Raw genomic sequence first — 5,666 nt, forward strand, 5'->3', positions numbered from 1 at the left:
CTATCATTGTTATTGTAGCGAATGACCGAGTAGAGTAGCTTGCCCCAAGCAAGGATCGAACTTACAATCCTCTGCTTGCCAACTGGCCACGCTTGCTACTGCCCCAAGAGAGTTAACTCCCTTGTTGGATCGTCACAATATCCCCTCCGTTTCACTATGCTTCACTATGCCAAGTCCCTCACATGGACACACCTCTCCAATGGCCTCAGATACCATCCCGCTTCTGTAGCGAACAGCGGGGTAGAGTAGCTGGCATCAATGACTCAGATTCCAACCACCGCCGTTGTGCCCTTGAGCAAGGCACTTAACCCCCCATTGGTCCAGCGGTGCAGCACTAGGGCTAACCCTGCATTCTGAACTCTGACCTAACCAATGTGTGGGTAGCCTATATGTGTGCATGTGTTGGTATGGAAAAGACACATTTCCATTAACCTGTATTAACCTCCATTAATCGGCAAATAATGTGATGTTTCTTTCTTTCAATGGTGAGATTTAAAAAGTCATTTCATTACCTTCATAATGTTTAGTTTTGCTTGCCTATGTCTTCTACACTCACCGAACACTTTATTAGGAACTATACTAATACTGGGTAGGGCCTCCCTTTGCTCTCAAAACAGCCTCAATTCTTTGTGGCATTGATTCCACAAGATGTTGGAAACATTCCTTTGAGCTTCTGGTCCATGATGACATGATTGCATCACACAATTCCTGCAGATTTGTCAGGTGCACTTTCAAGCTGTGAATCTCCCGTTCTACCACATCCTAAAGGCGTTCTATTGGTTTCAGATCCGGTGACTGGGAAGGCCACTGAAGAACACTGAACTCATTGTCATGTTCATGAAACCAGTTTGAGACGACTTTTGCTTTGTGACATGGTGCATTATCATGCTGGAAGTAGCCATTAGAAGATGGGTAAATTGTGGCCATGAAGGAATGCACATGGTCAGCAACAATACTCAAATAAGCTGTGGCATTCAAGTCATGATTGATTGGTATTAACAGGCCCAAAGTGTGCCAAGAAAACATTCCACACACCATTAAACCACCTCCACCATGAGAAGGTGTACAGGTGTTCCTAATAAAGTGTTCGGTGAGTGTATATGTCTTGTGATAGAAAACTGCCACTTTTACAGTATGAACTGGAATAAAGTTGATGAAAGTTGAATGTATTTCCGAAAAATCTACAGTACATTCATCCTTGGCAGTTTTTGTTTTATCAATGTTCTAGTTCAAAGCAGTTTACGTAGATAGATGGTATAATTACTGCACTATCAGACCATGTTACTTTTTATTCAAGGGAGTAACAGTGTAACAAGATAGCACAGAACATTCTTCTTGTAAACTCATAGTCTAAAATTTAGCAACAGATTGACAGACTGACTATTTTAAACACAGATAATTTGTGAAACAGAACAGTACATATAAGGATTTAAGTTTTTGTCTCTGAGTCGTGTGTTTGAGTCCTTTGTCTGGGTACTCCTGCCATTACACTATGAAAGCGTTAGGCCCCTTGACCGGGAGTCATTATGGCCTGTTGAATCATACAGGGAGATGGCAGGAGAGGTGTCACGTTTCCATTCACCAATATCAAATCCTCCCAAAACAAAACGGGGGCTAAACAAGCCTTTGTTTTCTGGGTTCTGAGACTCCCTTCTCTTCACTACTCAGTTCCAGAGCTGTGCTCTTCTTAGAAACGTCACTCAGCGGTGTACATCTTTCTTTTGATGTTGGTGGTGAGCTGGAGTCCTGGGCAGGTGTGTGTGTGTGTGTGTGTGTGTGTGTGTGTGTGTGTGTGTGTGTGTGTGTGTGTGTGTGTGTGTGTGTGTGTGTGTGTGTGTCTATGTGCATGCGTGTTTGTAAAAAAAATAATTCCCAGAGGCTTTTTTCACCAGCCTAACCCCTAACCTGTGTCTGCATACACTCTTTTCTCCTGACTGTCTTTATCATGCAGGTAGCAGAGAGACAGGGGAGTTGAAAGGTATGTCTGGAAAATAGAATTACTGAAACTAACAAAAGAGCCCATGGCTTGTGATGTGGTTTCAGCATTCTCAGGTACAGACAATGGACCATGGACTATAGCCCTGCTCTAATCTGTCTGTACAAGTTCAGTTAGAATTCCAACAAGGAGGATTCTAGTGTATGATAGAAACAATGCAGCGCAATACAATACAGCTACATCTGTCCTTCTCCGCCCCCCAAAGAAAGTACAGGTTATATTTACCTGCACTGTCATTTTCCTTATGTTTCCAAAGCTCTTACAATAAAACAATAAAACCCGGATACTCTATTTACTTGACTACACATTCACCCTGTATGGAACAATTCCATCAGTGATTGCAAGTGTTCATATAAGGAGCAAGTTAACAACAACTGATTTCTCGTTGTCTAAATTGTTAAAACCACTACTATCAGAGAGCAAACATTCCACAGAGCAGGAAAGCCCGCTAAACCACAACAAACCTCAAACAAAGCATATGGACACAGCGTCTGGCATCTATTCTCTAATTCAGTCAGGACTATAATGACACCCCATTAAGATTATGTTCAGATGAAAGGAGCCAGTGGATTTGTTAGTCAACTGAGTGGTCTACTGACGATGGGCGGCTTCCAAGCAGGGTTGTTACTCCTACCCATAAATATATGTATACTGTAGCCTTGTGTGTACAATAAGACTGTGTTAGCCTGCTGAACTAAAGCCTATGCAGGACTCGTCACGTTTCAGGTATAAAAGGTTTAAACATCCCTGTGTTCCTTATGTGTGATATTAGGTAATTCCCCTGACTGCTCTGTGCTCTGATCCCTTCCAGTCTAGTTTCAGTAGCTGCTGGGTTTTTTTCCCATTGTGATACTGTCAGATTCTCTACTCCTCCCACCTCCCATTATACAATGAAACCCAGCAGAGCTCCAGGATCAACCCCAGCCCAGCCCCAACCCGCCCTACCATTTCAGACACGGTGATACATTCAAAGGAAAGACACCCCAACATATTTGTGTGAATTTCAAAGGCAGGTCATATGGCGGCCACTTCTCTTTCAGAGAAACTGTGATGTCCTCTATCACATAAGAATGTATTGGTTGTGGCCAATTTCCCCATATGGAGGCCAAAACTGCTTTGATGTTCATATGCAGACCACATTGCAAATGTCAGACTGACATGATAAACAGCAAGTCATTGAAAATAATTAACAGGTATGTTCATCATAGAGGCGTGACGTTTTCATACAAACATGTGTTACATGCATGTTTGTACAAGTGAAACTGCTTCATTGTTTGTTCATCTGTGATGCTGGGGAAGGCTGAGGTGACACAGAAGCTGCTGAAGAGGAAGTGACTTCAAAAGTCTCAATAGATTCTTTTTTGGGGACATACTTCCATGCTCTCAAAACAGTTGTACACAACCTTTACAACTCATGTTTTGCATTTACAAAATATGCCACATTTCCTACTTGAGATACATAGGCATACTATACATAATAGGGTGTTTAGACTATGATAGAAAAGAATGGAGGAGCTGTTTACTTGATGGTACAATGGAGATGTGTCCTCTCCTCTGCTCCCAACCCCCCAGACAAACACACACCACAGTTGAGAGGAGCACAGGGTCAGCCAAAGTGCAGTGCCCCTGGAGCAAGTTTGGGGTTAAGTGCCCTGCTCAAGGGTCCAACGACAAAATCTGGCATCTGAAAAATAGTAAAATAACATAAGAATGCATTTGATACTTCTTGAATGTTACAGTTTATTCAATAAAACGTTTCTTATGGCATGGTGAAAAAAGTGTCTTGACAGTTGATTCCCGCAAGCTGAGTTATCTGACGCTCATTGATTTCAACGACAACAATGAAAATGTGGCACAGACTCACTGCTATCTGCACTGAAATCGCTGAACGTAGCCTATCAACAGAGAGAGGTACCAGTTATCTTCACTACTCAAATCTGGTTTGAATTAGCGACAGTTAGACCAATCAAGGTCATCGAGGAAGCCTGAACCTGAACTTGACGATCAATCAAGCCTGCTAATTTCTGATAATCTTGAATATGTACAGTATGCAGTAGCTTGCATTGTAGCTCGCTAACTCCTTTAGCTCACTTTGTAGTATACCACTCAGGTTGTTACACTTCATTGTTTTGAAACAATGGGTAACTTTGAAATATGTTTAAAACTATAATTTCAATATCATAGACTGTTAGTCCTTCCAGAGCTCAGTCTCTGATTTGAGAGTGGTCCCCCATCTCTCAAATGTATACCAAAACAAGTGTGCCAGCCACTTGGCAAAATACATTATTAAGAATTGCACCCTTAATCCCTATAAGATACCTGCTGCCTAATTTAAGAATATGGGTCCATTTAGTTATATCGTTAACATTGGTTATTTAATGCTTATTTTAAGTAAGGAGCAAACACTGGAGTAAACATGAACAATCATTGCTAATGTGGAATCTACACACTGTACAAATACATATACTCAGTGATATGCAACAGGAACAGTTTGTTTCAGTAGAATATGACCAAATGCAAATTGTCTCACTTTCCCGATAGTAGACAATAAAAAGTGCTGTTACAATTAATAAAGGCTTTTTGTTTGTATCGACGCCTTGATTAAAGATCTGTAAATGATTGAATGCATGTCACATTATGACAGTGTTTGCAGTTTCCACACCTGTCTGTGTCTTTGGGGTTTTTCAACCATGTATCTTCGCTGAGTGGTCTTGTCTGCTCTCCGTGACATCTTTTCAACATCCGCCAATGCGATTTAAGATGCTGTATGTGTGTAAGTGGCTGTTCCCCTCAGCGGTGGGTCAGCATTTTGTGAGATGAGACTTCCATGAGACTTGTGAGATGAGAAGTCCAGGCGATTTCCATGAGGGGACTTGTCTGTCACCATACTAAATGTACTGTAAAAAGCCTATCAACACTATGACTACCAATGCATGTTTTCATGTGGCGTGACTTTTACAATTGAAATAACTACCGCTGTGAAAGCCACATCCTCCTCCTTAACCTGACTTTTGCTCAATGACTGCTTTTTACATGTTAGTGTTGTTAGAATTTCCAAATCACACTTTGAAAAAAATCTGGAAGCATTTTACAATTATTATTTTATAACCATTGCCGCCGCCAAAACGCATAATAATATAATTATAATTAATAATATATACTGGCAGTCAGTGACTGTCTGAGGGGTCACAGTGGTCTGTACTAGCAGTCAGCTAGCTTTATGAGCGGTCAGTTGCTGTAGGAATGGTCTGTTAGCTGTATGAGCAGACAGTTGACTGAATGAGCAGAGTTGGCTGAATTGGTGGTCAGTTGGCTGTATGAGCGGTCAGTTGGCTTAGTGAGCAGAGTTGGCTGTATTGGTGGTCAGTTGGCTGTATGATAACTCAGTTGGCTGCATGAGTGGTCAGTATGAGTAGTCAGTGACTGTCTAAGCGATCAGTTGGCTGTTTAAGCAGTAAGTTGGCAGTTTAGGTGGTCAGTGAGTGGTCAGTTGTGTGAGTGATCAGTAGTCTGTCAAAGCTGTGGTTGCAGAGATCTCTGTTGTTAAAGGAGAGAGAATCCTGTGTGGTGATAGTGGGGCTGCTGGCTTGTCTCATAGAGACAGGACTGTGGCTCATCCTGACAGGGGATAGCCTCCTCTACCAAAGAGTCATTACTCTAGAGACCCTCC

Source organism: Argentina silus, assembly GCF_951799395.1.
Source record: "Argentina silus genome assembly, chromosome: 5".
Classification (NCBI taxonomy): domain Eukaryota; kingdom Metazoa; phylum Chordata; class Actinopteri; order Argentiniformes; family Argentinidae; genus Argentina; species Argentina silus.